General features: G+C 42.0%; 2 long non-coding RNA genes across 6 annotated transcripts in view; one reads left to right on the top strand and one right to left on the bottom strand.

Annotated features, from left to right (window-relative positions):
- LOC112670633 (uncharacterized) overlaps positions 1-20,057 on the bottom strand; it is a 46,878-nt gene that overhangs the window by 7,164 nt on the left and 19,657 nt on the right. For 4 of the 5 annotated variants that reach the window (XR_007402063.1, XR_007402064.1, XR_003143095.2 and 1 more), the window contains one exon: positions 1,999-2,185. This is a non-coding gene — a long non-coding RNA (uncharacterized LOC112670633). Of the gene's footprint in view, positions 1-545; positions 598-1,998; positions 2,186-20,057 lie in introns of all 5 variants that reach the window. The other variant, XR_003143094.2, reaches the window with a different exon arrangement.
- On the top strand, positions 271-11,276 carry LOC112670634 (uncharacterized). The gene is made up of 3 exons (XR_003143096.2): positions 271-422; positions 9,440-9,547; positions 11,175-11,276. It is a non-coding gene; the product is annotated as an uncharacterized LOC112670634 (long non-coding RNA).

The raw sequence follows: 20,057 nt of genomic DNA, 5'->3' as shown, positions 1-20,057 counted from the left end.
CCCGAGCTCTTTCTGGAATGACAAAGCTCTCTGCCCCTAATTAACAACCCCTCTTCCAGTTGCCTCCAACCAATCACTGGCTAGAGTTAGTATCTCAATACCCTGGTTCAGCAGCTGTCTGCCATCTGGTGGGTTAGTTCTGGGATGTGTGTCCTGGATTCAGCTCTAGTCATTCCCTTTGACAGTTGGTTTAATTACTCACCCTTTATTGGCCACCTTCCCTGTACTGCCTCCCTTCTCCCCTACTAAGTGTTCCCTATCCCTCCCCAAGAAAGTACTTGCATCTGAATCCTTGCCTCTGTGTCTGCTTCTGGGAAGACTCAAACTAAGACACAGACTGTCCTATATTATATAAACCAAGCTGGGCTCGGAGTCTAGTGAATGCCTAACCTAAGTTTCAACTCCATCCTGAACCATGAAAGGTAAGAGGAATTTGAACCAAACTGGGCATATGGGCATAAACATCTCTTGGGTGCTGGAGTCAGAATTAGTTTTGAATGTGTTGTTCTAATTTTATAAGATCTCTTTTAAGAAAGTTGTCTTACCAAAGTGTCTTCATGAAACAAGCCTGCCAGGAAGTCAGGGACCTATATTTTACTTTGGAGTAAGACAAATAAAATCACTTCATGTTTACAAGGACAAATAAATATAGTGCAAGCTTAGTATGTATGAAAACTGAACACAGAGAAGAAATCAAAGATGGGAGTGGTTTAACAGCTCTGTCTTTAGGAACATGGACTCTGGCTCATGTCTGACCTACAGAAAGATTTTTAGAGAGTGTTCCTCTGGCTTTTGACTAATTAAGTGCAAGAAAAAGGCTGAAGTCAATAATAGAATGTTGTAAATGCAGAAGGAAGAAAATCTTTAAAACCTCTTTCTATGATTTTTGTCCAATTTTCCATTTCTACCCATTGTTTTCTGTGTCTCACTAAGCTAAGCATACTCATTGTTAGGCATTTTTTACCGCAGTACTTCACTCTCTGAAGTGTGTTGCCATCTTTTTTTTTTTTTTTATCAGTTTTTCTTCACAGCAGTAGTAGGGTAGGTCAATATAATTTTTCCTGTTTGAGGAACGGAAAAAGCAAGGCAAGCAAGAGGGGAAATGCCATTGGCTCAGGTCGAACAGGAAGCTACCACCAAGAGATATTCACTGACCAGTCAGCCTGTAGCTGAGGAACCTCTGGGCCCTACCTCTGCAAACAAGTTCAAACAAGGCCAGTTACCTGGCAGAAAAACTACTAAATTGGAAAATAGAAAGCTTTTCTAAAAAAACACAAAAAACTATCGCTATATTAGTGACATGGATATTACTTAGACACATGGGATGCCAAATTAATTTTCTCTTTGATGATCCCTAGCTTCATCTCTCTGCCTATCCAGTTTGTCCCCAGAACAAACCCCACCTCTTTGAGGAGGTTCTCTGAGGCTATGTCAGCTTTCAAGAATTGGTCTCTCCTGTCTGCCTCTGACAATACTTTGTAATCATCATATCACAAGTGTTTTTTTCTGGGCAGTACTGTTCACCTAGTCCCTTGCATGACCTCTGGTACACAATAAAAGCTCAATATGTTTTTTTTTTCAATATGTATTATTAAATGAATAAATGGGACATGGTGGGGAGGGTCCAACCCCAATCCTAGGCTCAACTAACCAGCAAAGGCAGACAAAGTTTCAAGGGCAGTTAAGATATTCCTTGAAGAAAAACTAGAGTGCCATAATCACAAAGGGTCTTCCGGGGACCACAAAACCGTGTCACTTCCTGTACATTCCTGACAAGATTAGTTCTATCTTTGAGATTCTGATTGTTCCTCACTGTTATAGAACTTGAATATATTACAGCTGAAGGCTCTCAAAGAAGCCAGTTCACTCTTTTGACCATCCAACAGAGAGCTCTATTACACTTTGGGGCTGTGGGAGGAAAAAGCAAGCAAAGGCTGCATTGCAGAAGCCAACCGTTCTATGCACGCGAGCATGTCCCTGTTTTCATAGCTCACTTACATCCAACAGACTCAAACTCCTTTCTTTCCTTGACTCTTGGGTTCACATTTGGCCACTCTTAGTTTGTTCATTCACAAGTATTTCTTGAATAGCTATCATGGGCCAGGCACAAAACCAGGACCTGGATATATACAGCATATTTTCTTCCACATCAACAATGTTTCAGGTATTCTTCAAAGTTTCTGGTCTAAAAAAATAAAAACAAAAACAAAAACACAAAGTTTCTGGTCTACTGAGCATGACTTATATCATTACAGGGCTGTTATATATTCTTTATGGTTATTATGTAGTTTTATTATAGGTGTTAATGACTAAGTATAAATGGTGCTCCATTTGAACTTGACCTAATCCTCCTGCATTATTAGCGGACACTCCCTGTTGCCCTAGCAGAGGAGAGGCAGCAGCAAAAGCAGGTCCCCATGTTGGTTCTTGATTCCTGTGGCTGTGACGGGACAGTGTACTGAGCGATCAGGAAAGCCACCACTTTCAGCAGCAGCCTGCTAAATTCAGTCCAGATTCAACAGTTTCTTAGCTGGTCCTTCCTCCCCTCTCCATCACCTGCATTTCCCTGGGGTGGGGGCGGGGGGGTTCCCTCTCATTCACTCAGCACACTCACATGGAATAAGATAAAGAAAACACCAAGCTTGGTGCTTCTCCTCACTGAATGCTTCGTTACAACCCAACAGGAAAGAAGTTTCAACTAAACAAATGCTCGCTTTCCTTTTCTTCCCCCACCCATCAGTCTCTGTCAGCTTGATCGAGAAAATATGGCTGTTAATAGCCTACCGTGGAACAAACATTTGCATAACTGTTACCTCAGAGCCCATAACTCTGAGCTAATTGGCTGATGGTGATTAAAATGATTAAGTGATTGTAATTTATATGATTAACCAATTAAACCATTCTCCAGTGATTGGCTCAGGGTAGGCCTCGAGATGTGCGCACATCTCTCAGCGTGAAGGCAGAGCTGAGCAGTGTTAAATGTTCTTTCAAATGCTGACTTGTTCCTCTGACCAGCGGGGGGAAAGTGTTTTACACTGGATAGTTGAATTTTATCATGTTAAATGAGTGGCTACCAAAAAACTCAGTGCCTGGCATAAAAGAAGTGGGAGGCAAGTGATGATTCTTTGAAGGGACAAAGTGGATCATGACTATTACTTGAAAGTAGCCCACATTCTACTAAAATGAAAGAAAGGCATGGTTAGAACTTAGAACTTGGGAGCCAGGTGGGCTGGTTCTAGCCCTGGCTCTGCCACTCACCGGCCGTGTTGTGTGATCAAGGTAGCTGACCTTTTTAAGCCTGTCGATTCCTCTCCTATAAATAATATTCTTACGAGTCTTTTAAGGTTATTATGAGGATCAGATTAGATTATGCATATTATACTTCCAATAAATATTAGCTGCTAGTGTTATTATTACTTTTGTTATGATTTATTATTCCTCCACTGGAATATAAACTCCAAAGACATTCTCATTTTTCTATCTCTGGTGTTCAGCATGGTGCCTGGCACATCACAGGTACCAAAAATATGTTTGATGATTGAAATGATAATACTGAACACAGAGCACTAAACTCACACTGGGTATTTTTCTAAATGCTTTACATTCATTAACATGGGTAATCCCTGCAACAACTTCATGAAATAGGTTCTGTTATCATCTTCTGTATTTTGGAGGTGAGGGAACTAGAGGTACGTAAACTTGCTCAAGATCCCACTGCTGGTAGAGGTGGGTTTGAAAGTGAGGCTGAGGGACGCCTGGGAGGCTCAGTGGTTGAGCATCTGGCTTCAGCTCAGGGCGTGATCCTGGGGTCCTGGGATTGAGTCCTGCATCGGGCTCCCCGCAGGGAGCCTGCTTCTCCCTCTGATTATGTCTCTGCCTCTTTCTGTGTGTCTCTCATGAATAAATAAATAAAATCTTAAAAAAAAAAAGTGAGGATGATGTTAAGGCACCTCTATAACTAACAAGTAGGAGGATATTTAGACATTTCCCCCAAACAAGGTAAAATGTCAATGCCAAACGGGAATAAGAAAATAATATGGTTCCTTCCAAGGGGCACCTGGGTGGCTCAGTCAGTTAAGCATCTGACTTGGTTTCAGCTCAGGTCATGATCTCAGAGTGGTGGTATCAAGCATGGAATTGGGCTTGGGCTGGGTGTGGAGCTTGCTTAAGATTCTCTCTCCCTCCCTCTGCCCCTCCTCTTGCTTGCTGTCTCTCTAAAAAAACTAATAATAATAATAATAAATCTTTAAAACAAAAGTAAAGAAAAGAATATGGTTCCTTCTATCTAGTGAAAAGAAACAAGCTGGGTTCATTTACCTGATGACACATTTTGGGGACCTGACAAATTTGGCAAATGGAATAAGCAAGAAATAACTTGAGTTCTCAGTACCAACCAGACAGATAGGTTACAAAGCACAAATTGAACATACTCTGTTAATCTGTTAGGTAAACTCAAGTTCACTGTGATTCAGCATATGTCCCACCCCAAAACCCCACCCCAGGTGCCTTCTACCAACAACCATTTTACTCTCCCTGTGCCCTGGGCCAAACACATCCTCTTTCTCCCAAGACAGCCCTTTCTGGAATATCAGAAAGACCCTACTGGTGGCTAGACAGTTGGCTATTGGTGTTCAGGCTATGAGTTGCTAGAAAGTGGAAAGAGAGGCAGGGAGTTGGTGTCCCTATTCTGTGAGCTGTGGCCAAAGGTAGCTACATGTGTTTTTCTTTCAGGCTTCTTCTGGTTATTTACATCAGTGTAATAAAGTCAGTGAGTATTTTACTTCTATTTAAAAAATAACATTTAGGCACCTGGGTGGCTCAATGGTTGAGAGTCTACCTTTGGCTCTGGTCGTGATCCCGGATCCTGGGATTGAGTCCCATATCAGGCTTCCCACAGGGAGCCTGTTTCTCCCCCTGCCTATGTTTCTGCCTCTCTCTGTGTGTCTCTCATGAATAAATAAATAAAACCTTAAAAAAAAAAAAAAGAATAACATTCAGTTACGTCCTAGCTCTTACCAAGGATGAGGGGTATGGTACTGCCACTGCTACTTACTGCCATACACGAGGGTGTGCAGAGAGCTGGGATGTCCCCAGAACCCCACTTTATCAATTCCACAGCCATGTGACTCAATTCACTTTCTTCATCTGACTCTTCATCTCCTCTTCTTTTTATCCTTTTTATCCTTCATCTCCTCTTCTTTTTATCCTTTTTATCCTTCTTTTTATCCTTCCCACTATCATTCTTCCAAGTCCCTCCCTTCACCCTTTCCTCACTCCTTTCTCCCAATTCTGAAATGTGGATACTTCACACACCTATTTTCATGGGACAAACTATAGTTCATTGTGATGAATATGGCCATGCAGTAGTGATTGGTGCATGTGTGCCATCTTTAAGAACTCCCATGGTGTGGCAGCTGCAAAGTTCACTGTTGAACTGGTGTCAGAATTAATTCCACTTCCTTTTAGCATCGATTCTTGGTGTTATGTTGGTGTGACTTTACCTAAGTTGTTATTTAAAACAATTTTTTTCTTTTTTTTAAGGATTTTATTTATTTATTCATGAAAAACAATTTTTTCTTATAACATCAATGCATTTTCATATTAGAAATCGTATAGAATACTGAAAAGACAAGACAATAAAAATCACTGGCATGTTTCCTCATATTTTTCTTTCCTTGAAATCTTCCCCTACTACAAAAAAGTGGAAAAATATTTTTAAACTTAAAAGATGATGCTCCATGTGTATGCAAGTGCACAAGAGGAGGTGTGGGTTTTGGAGAAAGCCCTTTGTGATTCACTGGGCTTGAAGATATTTGACAAGTTCAAATTATGGCTGGATCCCCATAGCACTAACCTCTGGATCCCTGATCTTTCACAGTGTCTAGCAAAGCCCATCTGTGGCTTTTGCATGAGAGAGAAACTCAAGCTCTGGACTTGGCAGGTCAAAGCTATTCAATTCATCTCTAAATCTTTACAAATCCAAGAATTTCCCTGAAGTCATCATTCACTCTGAACTTTTCCATTGCTTTTTGTAAAGGAGAGGAAAGAAATTCACTTTGGTTAAACATCAGCTCCTATGAAACCAGGCATTGAAAGGGGGCAGAGTCCATAATTGATTTTCTGACAGGTTATAAAATATTAAAAGATGGGAAAGTTTTAAAACTAATTTTTAGGTATCCATCTGAAGCCATGTCCAGTTGGCCTGCAGGATCAATGAAACAACATTACATAGAAATGCTGAACTCATACTCTCCTGGCTAATCTATATTTCAAAGATGAGACTGAGCTCTTAAATGACCTACTCACAGAGTGAGCTGATCCCCAGCTTAAGCCTCCCATTTGGAACATTGGTTGCAAAGATTAACTATTTCAAGGAAGTGAAAGACCACATATCCCTGAAGCCCTGGCAGGATGAGGAGGTGGGAGAGAATTCACCCAAACCATGTAAAACAAGGCAAGCAAACCCACAAGATCTTTTTGTTGATTTAATGTCAACTTTTTATTTTATGTATTATGGATTTCCTTTTACTTTGCGGGGAGGCCTGGGAGACAGCGTTTATCATCCTGGATATTCCCTCGAGGTGGCATGAAAATATGTCTGACCTTATGTGCACACGAGGCCTCTCCTAGGAAGAACTAAGGTGTCTGTTAGTTTGCCAGCAGGAAGTCCCACCTGAGGAGCACAGGGTACCAGGAGCAAAATGTGAACTAGGCATGTGGCCTTAGGGGCTTCCAGTCCTGTCTGTAAGCAACCTTGAAGCAAAGGGAAAAATGGTAAATTTGGATGTGGATTCCATCTCACCATTCCGAACCACTGTCTCTTTTCCTTCTTTCAGAGGCTCAGCTTCCCTGAAATGCATTCCACTCTGTAAATGTCTTAACTTAAAGCCGTCAAAAGGTTCTCCAAGACTTCTAGGCATCTCACTGACCTCTCTGTGACCTTGAGGACCCCTTACACTTGGGCATAGCAAGTGTGTTTATTTCCTCCTTTCTTCCAACCTCCAGCTGTTCCTTCCCTACCTCTTACCTGACCACTCTCCCATCCTGGCCCCATGACCATGAGCCCCTTGAAAGCAGAGATTGGGCTTAGTTCATTCTTATTCCTAGAACCTACTGTAGCACCTGGTACCATGACCATCTGACACATATTTCATTTTTTATTTTATTTTGGGGCTCCCCATCTAGAACACAAGTTCAGTGAATGCAAAGCTTTTTGCCAGATTTGTTTACATCTCAATCCCCAGTATCTAGAAAAATGCCCGGCACATAGTAGGTGCTCAACAAACATTTGTTGGATGGATGGATGGATGGATGGATGGATGGATGGACAGACAGCCAGATGAGCTGAGACAATGCAGTAGCAGAAGTGTGATCAAGGTGCTATGGGAATGTATGTCTTGAAACAATGTTTTGAAAGGGTTAAGAAGAATATTGGGAAAAACTTAGTTGAAGAGAAGCAATTAGAGCTAGACTTGAAAAGATAAGTAAATCTTTGCTACCCAGAAATGAGGAGATGTGTAGAGAGTAGAGTGAGGTAGAGAGTAGAGTGTGGTCAGGGCAAGAAGGCACAATTTTGCTTGGGACACACAGACCAAATGGGGAGGCTGAGGCCTGAGGTTGAAGCAGTGCACTGTGGAGACTAGCTAGAAAGGTTGAGGCCAGGATGTGAGGGGTCTGGAATATTGTGATGGGCATTAGCATTTTATTCTGTAAGACTATTGAAGGCTTTTAAAGAGAAGTATAATAGCATTGGGTCTCATTATAGAAACCGTGTGGAAGAGGCATAGGGTGTGGCAGGGAGCGGATTGGTGGCAGGCAGGCCAGAGAGGGACTTGCTATGTATGGGCAGGTTGGCAAGAGATGGGTGGGGGGCAACCTAGAGTCCCACCATTTACACCTGGATCACAGGAGGGGCTCGCCAGAGAGTGGCTGAAGGTGTGCCGCTGAACGGTGCTCAGGTTTATCTTAAATACATGTATTTTCAAACTTAATTCAGTTCACATTAGGGCACTGGTTCTTAACTGGGGTGACTTTGCCCTGGGGTGACATCTTTGATTCTTGCAGCTTGGGGGATTGGATACCACTGGCATCTGCTAAGGAGAGGCCAGGGATGCTGCTAAACATCCTACAATGCACCACTGCCCCCAAAACAAAGACTTATCCTGCCCAAAATGCGACGAGGATAATACAACTGATATTTAAATTAATAGATTAGAGGTAGTGGGTCCAGGATATGTGTGTTTTTGCTCTGCTGCAGGCAAGACCTTAATCCAAGAATGAGTCCTTTGAGTCATTTAGATGCCCAGAGGACTTCAGAGTTGGACTGACAGAGGCATTGGCTCCTGTAATTTGACCTCGAATGCCTTACTTGCAATTCCATGGCTGCCAACAGAGGCTCTATTCAAGAGATAACATAGGAAAGGGGCCCACCAACATGGTGCCTGTCACACAGTGGCATTCCGTAAGTGCCAGTCCTGGTAACGTGTCCTGATATTTCTTCCTGATTCCAATTCTAGTTGTTCCAAGAAGCACTTCTCCCATGTGTCTACTCAAGTGTCGCCTTCTCTGTGTGATCTTTCCTGGCTGTCCTATCTCAAACTAAAGCCCACCCCATACATACTTCCTATCTTCCTTCTCTACAATATGTTTCCCCATCTGACCTGCTCATATTTTGCATATGTGTTTATGGTGTGTTTCTCTCTACTAGAATGTGAGCTCTAACAGGGCAAGGGGCTCTGTCTGTCTGGTTATTGCCATGTCTCGGCACCCAGAACAGAGCCTGGCAGAAAGCAAATGCTCGATCAATATTTGTTGGATAAATGAAACAAATCCCAGTTTCCAATAGCCAGAGAGAGTTGCTCTGACATGCTACGTGAGGGTTTGCATTTTTCGATGACTAATATACAATGAATGTTTTGTGAGCAGAAGGAAAAAAATTCCACAAACTGCTGGGGCTAATTTTTCTCTTGAAATGAGGCAAATTGTTGTGGCCTGTAGGGCTCCAAAATCTTCTGTATGTGAAGGAAAGACGTTCAAGGCCAATCTTGCTCACTCTCCCTGCTCTGTCAGCAGACCCCTCTGCAGGAAGGTGGGCCGTCAGGCCCTATCAGCGCTGCTGGGCTCATAATCAGATTTTAATGACTGTCTACTTCCCTTCCTACATGTTTATAGTCCTCGGCACTCTGATTAGGTTTTTGGTCTCACAAGATAGTTAAAAGCCCACAATTTGCGCTGGGTGTTTTATTTTTTCTGAGTTAAGTGAGTAGGTAAATGTCCCTTTGATCTTCCTGCAGTGGATGAGAGCTGTTTGGGTTTTTAAGGCCCTCGCCAATTATATGAAATGGACTGCAGAACTGGGTTTGAGGCTGGCCTTCTGGGTGGCTCCAAGGTCCCTCAACGGTTTTTATTCTTTCTCCTCCCATCTCTCCCACATCCCCAGTGCTGAAAGAACTGAGGAAAAGGAAGCAGCAGGCAGTGCTGAAAGAAAAGTGAGCTTTCTGAGCCCATGGTCCAGGAGGTCAGCAGTGTATCTCTCACCTTTGAGCGGGTAGGTTGCCAGTGGTGGGGAAAGCGCACAGCTTAACCTGCCAACCCGATGGAGTTTGGTAAGCAGCTCCTCCAACCAGGAGTCAACAGTCCTAACCATCTGCTGGGCAGGACTTACAGCTGAAATGATCTCTTGTCATTGCACGTATTCCAGCAATTATGCGTGCTGGAGGGATGAGGAACTCTGGGCCTAAGTAAGAAGAGAGGGGATCACAGGAGCCACACACAATTCTTCCAAGCTCCCCGTGTGTCAGGATTGAAATATGAACGCTGTGCTGGCTGGTGACTTCTTTGTGGCACGCACACATTATCTCCCCTGTGCCACAACTAAGTCACATGCAGTAACACTTCATTATTTTCATTAAGCTTATTGCAAGAGTAATCATCATTGCCATCGGTATCAATCATCAGCAATTTTCCCGATTATGGCCGTAAGCGATGACAGTCCATGTTGACAATAAATGATCACGCCTCTGGCTTCAATTGACACTTCATTGGACTTTGCAAGGTTGCTCCGAACACTCCTGGGCTTGCTATGTAAAGAACTATTTATCTATGACAAAACCTGGGTCTATCCGATATTTGTTTTTGCTTCCCAAATGGGTAAGTTCATAATATTTGCAAAATTCATCCTTTAGTAGATGACAGCCACGGAGTCCAAAACATATTTGGAAAGAAGTTATATGCTCTTAGCTCAGGGCTGTGGCATCACGGCCATTCCCCAACCTATCCTAAATGTGTATGCGTTGAGTTATGGCTCTTTCTTCCAAATGGACATGGGAAATGAAGTTGTTTCGATTGCAAAATGGCTCTTGGCTGTTTCCTATTTCTAAGTGGGAGCAGGAGGAAAGGAATTGGAGGGCAAACAGCTCCACTTCCCTTTATCACTGAGTCTTTCTGGCATCCAACATGATTGAAATTCTTCAACATTTAAATAAGACTTCTGAACAACAATAGCCTAGTTGCTTATTATTCTTGTTACTGCACTTCTATGGTTTAAAGCACTCCCTGGTCTCAAGCATTTGTGCTACAAATAATTTTAATTGAGCCGAGAAACCCTTGACATTTTAGAAATTACCTTCTATTTATAAGACTTTAAGAGGAACCTTCCTGGCTGTCCTGACCTCTGTACGATTTGGCCTTTTTTCCTCTACTTTGAGTTTAGTTTTTTATTTTCATTGAACCAAATTACTTTCATTCCTAATTTAATTTTGCAGTAGCAAATAAAAAGCCAACTTGATGTATCTGTAAAATCCCACACAGGCTATGAAATATGCAGGTTCCTTAGACTCGCACATATGAGGGAGCATCTGAAGTCCATTCCATTAAGGTTGACAAAATGAGTTCTGGGAATATTACTAATGACGAGGTTCTAAAAAATGGAGGCTGTATCAGATCTTAAAATATCCTTTGGGGTTTGTGAAAGTTTTCTGAACAGTGAAAATTTTAGTTTTTGTTATGTATTTTCTCCAACTATCAAAAATCCTATTGATGTAGACCTTGTTGAGATGAATTTCATTTTGATACAAATAATAAAATATTGTATATTTGTACAGTATTGTCACATTTATCGTCTCATTTCATCTTCAAAGAAACTCATTCATTCATTCATTATTTATATGTTCCAGGCTCTATTCTAGACACTCTGGGTGCAGCAGTGAACAAAACAGCTCATGGAACTTCCTTTTGAGGAGGGAGACAAGTAAAAAACAAATAAATGAACAAACATGTGTCTTTTGATGTTCAATGTTGAATGGTGCTAATTGTAATTGTAATAAAAACTAAAAACTAAGCAGGGAAGGGGAATAGGGACTACTAGGGTAAGAAGGCCTCACTGTAAGATGACGTTTGACAGAGATGTGGAGTTGCTAAGGGCAGGAACAGTCTTGCAGGCAGAGAGAACAGCACGTACAATGGCCCAAGTCAAGAACAGAAGGGAGCATTGAGTGTAGAGCAGAGTGAGCCAGGGGATTGGTGGTCAGAGTAGAAGCAAGAATTCCATCATGGGTCACCTGGGAGGCTCAGCGGTTAAGCATCTGCCTTTGGCTCAGCACATGATCCTGGAGTTCTAGGATCAAGTCCCGCGTCGGACTCCCTGCAGAGCCTGCTTCTCCCTCTGCCTATGTCTCTACCTCTCTCTCTGTCTCTCATGAATAAATAAATAAAATCTTTAAAAAAAACAAAAGGAATCCCATCATGGAGGACCTTGAAGGCCAATATGAAGACTTGGCTTTTCCCCTGATGACATGAGGGATCCAAAGGATTTTGAGCAGAGCAGTGACTTAGTCTGACTTATGTTTGGAAGGACCAGTCTTATGGTAGCATGACAATAGGTGGCAGAGGGGCAAAAGCAGGAGGGAGACTTGTTGGGAGACCATGGCATTCACTGAGAAAATATAAGTGGGTCAAACCAAGGTGGCAGCAAGGGAGGTGTCAAGAAGCAATCAGTTTCTGGATATGAAAATGAAGAAAGGAGGATATTATTTATTCTCATTTTAGAGGGAGAAAACTCAGTCTCAGAGTAACTGACTTTCTCAAGAATATGGAGCAAGTGTGTGACAAAGTGGGGTTTGAAACCAGACCTGTTGGTGTGAGTCCCTCCATGGCACCCTGTGCAGACCACCTGCCACCGAATACAGCCCAAATATCCATCCATCTTGGAGTTTCTGCCTCAGAGCTGTGGTCATGTTCTCATTAACATAATAAATAAGGAATCAGGAAGAGCAAGGGTACTCCAGTTCCCTGGATACCTGAACAACTAATGCTACCTGACATTAGTAGAAGGTAGAGCCTAATAAATGGCTGGGAGGAGGAGGAGGAGAGCATTTGCTTCAAGGGGAGGAGAGGCACTCATTAGCAACCTAGTTGCTTACATGGTTCACGTTCTTGTTTCAAGCAGGCACCTGCACTGTCAGGGGCCTTTCCGGAAACGAACACTACTACTATTGCTATTGGGGCCCTATGGCTTTTTTTTTTTTTTAACTGAAGTGAGATTCATATAACAAAATCAACCATCTTAACATTAAAGTGAACCATTCAGTTCACTTTAATATATTCAAAATGCTGTATAGCTATCATGTCTATCTAGCTCCAAAGCATTCCCATCATCTCAGAATGAATCCACATTATGCAGTTACTCTCCCTACTTCTCTTCCCCCAGCCCCTGGCAAACACCAATCTAGTTTCTGTTTCTATAAATTTACCCATTCTAGATATTTCCTATAAATGGAATCATAGGGCAGCCTAGGTGGCTCAGTGGTTTAGCACCACATTCGGCCCAGGGTGTGATCCTAGAGACCCAGGATCAAGTCCCATGTCAGGCTCCCTGCATGGAGCCTGCTTCTCGCTCTGCCTGTGTCTCTGCCTCTCTCTCTCTCTCTATGTCTCTCATGAATAAATGAATAAAATCTTTATAAATAAATAAATAAATAAATAAAATCGTATAATGTGAGGCCTTTTTGTGTCTGCTTTCATTTAGTGTAATGCTTGTGAGGTTCATCCATGTTAGAGCATGTACCAGCATTTCATCCCTTCTTATGGCTAAATAATATTTTGTTGAATGTGTATGCCACCAAGTGTTTATCCACTCGTCCACTGATGGACATTTGCATTGTTTCTGCCATTTAGCTATTGTGAATAATACTGCTACAAACACGCATGTATACATACTAGTTTGAGTACCTGTTTTCAGTTCTGTGAGGAACATGCCTGGGAGCAGGAGCTGGGTGTTCTGTTCAACCTTTTCAGGAACCATAACTGTTTGCTACAGTAGCTGAATCCCTTCCATTCCCACCATCAGTGTACAAAGACACCAATTTCTCCACTTCCTAGCCAACACTTGCTATTTTCCCTTTGTAAAAAATTATAGCCATTCTGGTGGCTGTGAAGTGGCATCTCACTGTGATTTTGATTTACACTTCCCTAATGACTAATGACGGTGGACTTGGTGACCATGGATTGGTATATCTTCTTTAGACAAATGTTTATTCAAGTTCTCTATTCACCTGTTAATTGGGTTGTTCATCTTTTTGTTGTTGGGTTGTAAGAATTCCTTATATATACTGGATCCTAGACTCTTACCAGACATATGATTTACAAACATTTTCTCCTTTTCTGTTGGTTGTCTTTTCACTTTCATGATAATGTCCTATGATGTATGAAAGGCCTAAATTTTGATGAGGTCCAGCTTATCTATTTGCTGTTGCTATTGTTGCTTGTGCTTCTATCCCCTGGCTTATTTAAAACAATGTTGGGGCAGCCCGAGTGGCTCAGTGGTTTAGCACCACCTTCAGCCCAGGGCCTGATCCTGGAGACCTGGGATCGAGTCCCACATCAGGCTCCCTGCATGGAGCCTGCTTCTTTCTCTGCCTGTGTCTCTGCCTCTCTCTCTCTCTCTCTCTCTCTCTCTCTTTCTCTCTCTCTCTGTCTCTCATGAATAAATAAATAAAATCTTAAAAAAAAGCAATGTTAATGGTGGTAACCATAACAATAGTAGTGATAATAGTGAACACTGACACAGAGGGAGGGAACCATAGGAGAGCACCTGTGCTTTCCTATTTTAGGCCGAGATGTAGAGCAGACATGGAACTTCCTAAGCTCAACTGTAGACCTCAAAGTATTCCTCTTATAATCTCTGTTATGATATTGTTAAGCTGCCATCACAAGAGACCCGCAAATATAATGGCTTGAAGCAGAGAGAAATGCATTTCCCCGTCTCATGCCACAGGTAGGGTGGCTTAGCAGGGTCAGAGCCTTGGGCTGCTTCCAACGTCTTATTTACCATCCTTAACACATGGCTTCCATTTTGTGGTCTGAGATGATTGTTCCAACCACCACTGCCACATCAGCATTCCACTCAGCAGGAAGGGGAAAAGAAAAGGGGAGTTTGTGTCCTTTCCCTTTGAGCCTATGTCCCAGAATTTGCACACATCACTTCTGCTTACTCCCATTAGCCAGAAATTAGTCACATGGCCACACTTAAAGGAGGCTGGGAAGTGTGGTTTTTAATTCAGCACCCATGTGCTCAGCTGAAAGCTCTGTAATTACAGAAGAAAAGAAAATACATATTGGGGAACAAATATCCAGTCTCTGACATAGAACCTCAACTTTAGTAATTATCAGATTAGTATTGTGAGCAATGTTGCTAAAATTAGAATGGAAACCAGACTTCATTTTCACCCGTAGTTATTTTCCCATCCATTAAACGGGTCTCTGTTAAGGTTTCTTCAGACTACTTGGGAAGGAGGACCAAAGCTTCGTGCTAGGATAAGTCGTCAGGGAAAGGACTCAGTAAGTATAGGGAAAAGGAGAAGTAAGGAATTCACCAGTGAGCTGCCTAAAGAAGCACATAGATGATGAGATAATGGAGAGGAGTCATGTGTTTGTATCAGTGTCTCTGTGCTGTGGAAGATTTTTATGAGCAGAGATTTCTATCTGGAAGACAAACCACCACCACCAACAAAAACTCAAACAGATGTTATTTTGGTCCTTTAGAATTTTTAAGTGTTTTCACCAACTTTTTTTCATTGGGTCATTGTAACCTTAAATACCAGGAATGGGACACAGTACTACTTCCATTTCATCTCCATGATAAAAAGGAATCTCAAAGGTTAGGATGTTTTTTAGCTGTTTGGTAGCAGAGGCAGGATTCAAACAGCTCTCCATCACCCCATCTTGCACTTATTCAAGGATTTCCCATATGCTTTCCTCCCAGCCATACGCATGCATGAATGTAGCTAACAAGTCGCACCACTTACAGGCTAACGCCTGACATGCCTTCCAGGACAGCCTAAGGATCTTACCTGTAGGCCTACCCTCTATCCACACCTGCATTAAATTAGAAAAAGTCTTGGCAAGCTCCTGGAGTGTCACTTCCCTCACCTGCCTTTCTGGCTGGCTACCAGGGTGGTCTGGACAATGAGACAGTGGACCAGGGGAAGGGTGACACTGGCATGAGTGGTTTTGGCCAACATGCCATGGGAAACCTCTGTGCCTTCTTGAGGCCTTGCACTCATGCAGAACACTGTATCCAGGGCCCCAGTCAGGGCTCGGCATCAGGGCAGTGGAGAGTCAGAGGTAGGCCCATGCTGGTTCTTCTCCCTTAAGCAAGTCCATCCCCATTTCAGAAGACATCTTTGAGGCACTGGACACTTCACATTGACTGCATGGAAAATTACAGTGAAATAATACACCTTGTCTCATTTTTTCCTAACAAGTTCTTGAGGGTTTTAATGACCATGTCAGGAGGTTATGGCCTGGGACTCTTATCTAGACTCAAAGTGCTTCGAGGAAAAGACAAGAGATTTGAAGGTGGAAGTCCAGCTGCTAAGCTGCTAACTGGCCACATAACCTTGGGCAAGTCACACATAAGCTCACTGAGCCTCAGCTTCCTCATCTGAGAAATGAGAGTGAATAGGCACCATGAACAATAGCAAATATCTCTTAGGAAGTGGAAGCATCAAATAAGAAAATAGGTAGGAAATCACTTTGTAAAAGTGATGTGCAAATGCTAATTATTATTACAGTATAAGCCTATTCTTTAAATGTCAGGACAAAACAGGGTTAGGAGGAGATATAAGTGACAGAGAAGTTCAAGGACAGCCCTGAGAGCACTGACTATGTACTTGAGTCCTGATTTGCTGACTTTTCTTTTTTCTGGGCTTGTGTCAATGTCAATCATGAGTGAGAAACGTTAGGCTGCTTGGTTAGTGATTCATAGTCTCATCTCTCTTAGAGAAAAACGCATTTTTTCAAAATGCTTTATACAACTTTTCACAAAGATTTCATTCCTATAAATGTCAGGAAATGTTCTTTCTTTTAAATATAGTAGTAGAATCTCCTTTGTTAATTCTCAGGCAAATAGGCTTAGGACTCCAATTTCAAGATATGAAAAACTTTAAAGAGGCAAAAACATAGAGCCTGGGAAAACCAGCTATTGTACAAATCACAGCAATTTAAAAACAATTTTGCCCATCTAGGGATTTCTGTTACATGGCTGTCTCTCATATTATTTTTAGTATATGTTTTTAAATTGTTTTTCTCAGCAGTTTTGTATCATATCAAGGACTAGGGCTACACTCACTTTAAGCAGTTCTGAAAATGAGTCATCTACTCAGATATGTGAAGAGAGGGGATTATAGACCAAACTCTTTTTTAAAAAAATATTTTATTTATTCATGAAAGACACACAGAGAGAGGCAGAGACACAAAAGGAGAAGCAGGCTTCCCATGGGGAACCCGATGTGGGATTTGATTCCAGGGCCAGAATCACACCCTGAGCCAAAGGCAAACACCCAACGGCTGAGCCACCCAGGCATCCCATAGACCAAACTCTTAACAGTCGTTACCTCTGAGTGGGGTTGGAGCAGAACTGAGGAAGCGAGGAATCTATTGTAACTCTGTTACATGAGCATGTAATGTGGTAAAATTATAAATAATGTGCAATAATAATAGAAATTAATTGTTTCAGAAAATATTCTATTTCTCTAGATGAGTCCCCATATTACCTGGCAAAAAAAATACTAACTTAGAGCTCCATTTTATTTGCCCACCTCCATTCTCTGCCTTCACCTCTCTTCCTCCACAATGCATTGGTCTGACAAATCATTTGCCAATTACTGGAAATTTTGAGGAGGAAAGCAAATTCAATTTTGGCATGAGTGGCTATATTGACAAATCTGAATCCACAGACTGCAGATTCCTCAAGAATCAGGGGCATTTATGTTTCATTCTTTAAACATTCATTCATGTAAGTCATTCATTCATCCATTTAATAAATGCTTATCGAGTGCCAAGGACACCGTTTTCTCTGCATAAAAATACAGCAGCTAACAGATGCATATTTCTGCCTACAATGAACTTTCTTTTCCTAGGCTTGATGCATAGCCTTAAAACTTGTTAAATGAGAGAATTTGTTAATAAAAAATTATTATTATTTTTTAAAGGTTTTATTTATTTATTCACGAGAAACACAGAGAGGCAGAGACACAGGCAGAGGGAGGAGCAGGCTCCATGCAGGGAGCCTGACGTGGGACTCGATCCTGGTTCTCCAGGATCAGGCCCTGGGCTGAAGGCAGTGCTAAACCGCCAAGCCACCCGGGCTGCCCTGTTAATAAAAAATTATTAAGCACTAACTAGAGCCCTGGCATTATTTTAAGGATTGAAGCTATAGCAGTGAGCCTGACAAATCTTATATTCTAGTGAGGGAAAGACAGACATAAACCAGATGAGTCAATACATCACTGTCAGACAATAAGGTGTATACAGCTTGGCCATTGGTGCCAATATACTTCCTGTGCATACAACTACAGCTTCCCAAATGGGAAAATTTACAGACATTGCCTGCTGGTTTAGGTCTTTGAATTTATCATGACAAATGGAACTAAAATTCCATTGACATCATGTGTGGCATTGGGTCAAATCTCCCATTCTTTTGTTCCGTCCTCCCACAAAGCTAGCTTGCCTAGGAGGCTCTCGGGCAATATATTAGTTTTCCATTGCTGCCATAACAAATTACTACAAAGGTAGTGGCTTAAACAATACAAATGTATTATCTTACAGTTCTGGATGTTAGAAGTATGAAATGGGTTTCACTGGGCTAAAATCAAGATATTGGTAGGACTGCATTCTTTCTAGAAGCTCCAGAGAAGAATACATTTCTTTGCCTTTTTTAGATTCTAGATGAGGGTTCATATTCCTTGCCTCATGACATTTCTTCCACCTGCAATGCCAGCAACATTAGGATGAGACCTCCTCACTCTGCCATCTCTTTATTTCTCCCTTTTCCATGTTTAAGGACTTGGTAACTACACTAGCCCTACCTGGATAACCCAGGGTAATCTCTGCATCACAAGACAGCTGACTAGCAACCACATTTCCATCAGCAATGTTAGTTCCCCTTTGCCTTGTAACCTAACATACACACAGGTTCCAAGTATTAGGACACGGACATCTTTGGGAGACCATTATTCTGCCTACCACAGATAGGCTAGAAAGGAAGGAGCTACTTTTACATCTTCAGCCCCATCCCCAATTTCTAGCACAACACTGAATGTCTAGAGAACATTGACTGGTTTATATATGATGCTGGTAAACAGAACAGAAAATACCACGTGCTCCAGACAGCAGGAACCTGTATTTATTTACGGAGCCTGGCTAGCAGCTGTATGAGACAGAAAGCTCAGTAACTCCCACAGGCAAACTCAAAAACTTCTTGCAGAAAGGTCTTTAATCATCTGCTCTGTGTTTTCTCAGAACTGCTAAAGTAGAAGGAAAATTCCTTTTAGCAACAATCTCATATTTCTTATCTTCATATTCTTCCCTTTTGCATAGTACTTTACAGTTTATAGAGCACTTTCACATACTCTCACTTGACCCTCATGAAAATTCTGTTGGGGGAAGGGTGGGGAGTCCAATTATTCCCATTTTGGCACTTAGGAAACTGAACTTCAGAGGGAAGGCATGGCCTGTTCAAGATTGTGAAGCCACGACTTGACCAGGTTTTCTGATGCCAAAGCTTACACTCTCTCCATTACAATGTGTTATTCCCCATTGGTCATTTCTTCTGGTTCAAGACTTTAGAGTCCCTGGACCAAGTTCCATCCTTGCTACACAATCATCACTGCCATTGCCACCATCATCCTCATTATCTTTACTGTCATCATTGTCATCCTCCTCATCTCATCATCATCATCATCATCATCATCATCATCACTGCTATGAATGTCTTCAAAGTTATTCATCAGAAGAAATTTCCTTCAAGTTTTAGGAATTACCTTTGGCTCTGTCTATGATGGGGGAACCATGGCCTCCCTTTCTGATTTGAGCTATCAATACAACATGTCAGGAAACCAGTCATTCTGATTTCTGTCCCTGTGAGTAATCCCTTTAGGTCCCCACATGGTTGAAAAAACTTGGAGTGATCCTTAACCAAGATCACCAATACTGGCGGCATCAATGTGCATCCCCGACATGACTATTCTAATTATCTATGGCTGCAAAACAAAGCACCCTGAAACTCCATGGCTTAAAACAATGCCCATATTTGCTCATGATTCTGCAGTTCCATTAGTGCTCAGCAGGGTGATTCTTCCCTCAGTCCTGTTAGTAGTCACTCATTTGAGAATGAGAATTTAAAAAGACAAATAGTACCTTGGTATTATTATGAAAATAGTTTTGACCTTACATACCACCTGGAGGGGTGCAAGGGTCTTTGGAATGCACTTTCAAAACCACTATCCTACCTGTTTGGGGTTCTCCATTTTCAGACTAGACCACAACTTGTCTGGGAGGAGACATACCAGTGAACTCCAGAGAAACTCTCCCAAGTCCTCAGGGTGCTGGAAAATTTTTCTAATTGTTGAACTATGTGCAAGAGTAATCAGTGCCCAGCCTGTTTGACATCACTAAATTCACTTTCCAATCTCCAGAGCTTCTTAGCCTCCCACAATGCTCTTACATGTAGACTCCAGCTAGCACACTATTCCAAGGCAGTATTTCTATCATTTTGTTAC

Source organism: Canis lupus, chromosome 14, assembly GCF_003254725.2.
Source record: "Canis lupus dingo isolate Sandy chromosome 14, ASM325472v2, whole genome shotgun sequence".
In the NCBI taxonomy this organism is placed as follows: domain Eukaryota; kingdom Metazoa; phylum Chordata; class Mammalia; order Carnivora; family Canidae; genus Canis; species Canis lupus.
Note: the sequence above shows the minus strand (reverse complement) of the source record. Positions and strands in the feature narration are given on the sequence as shown.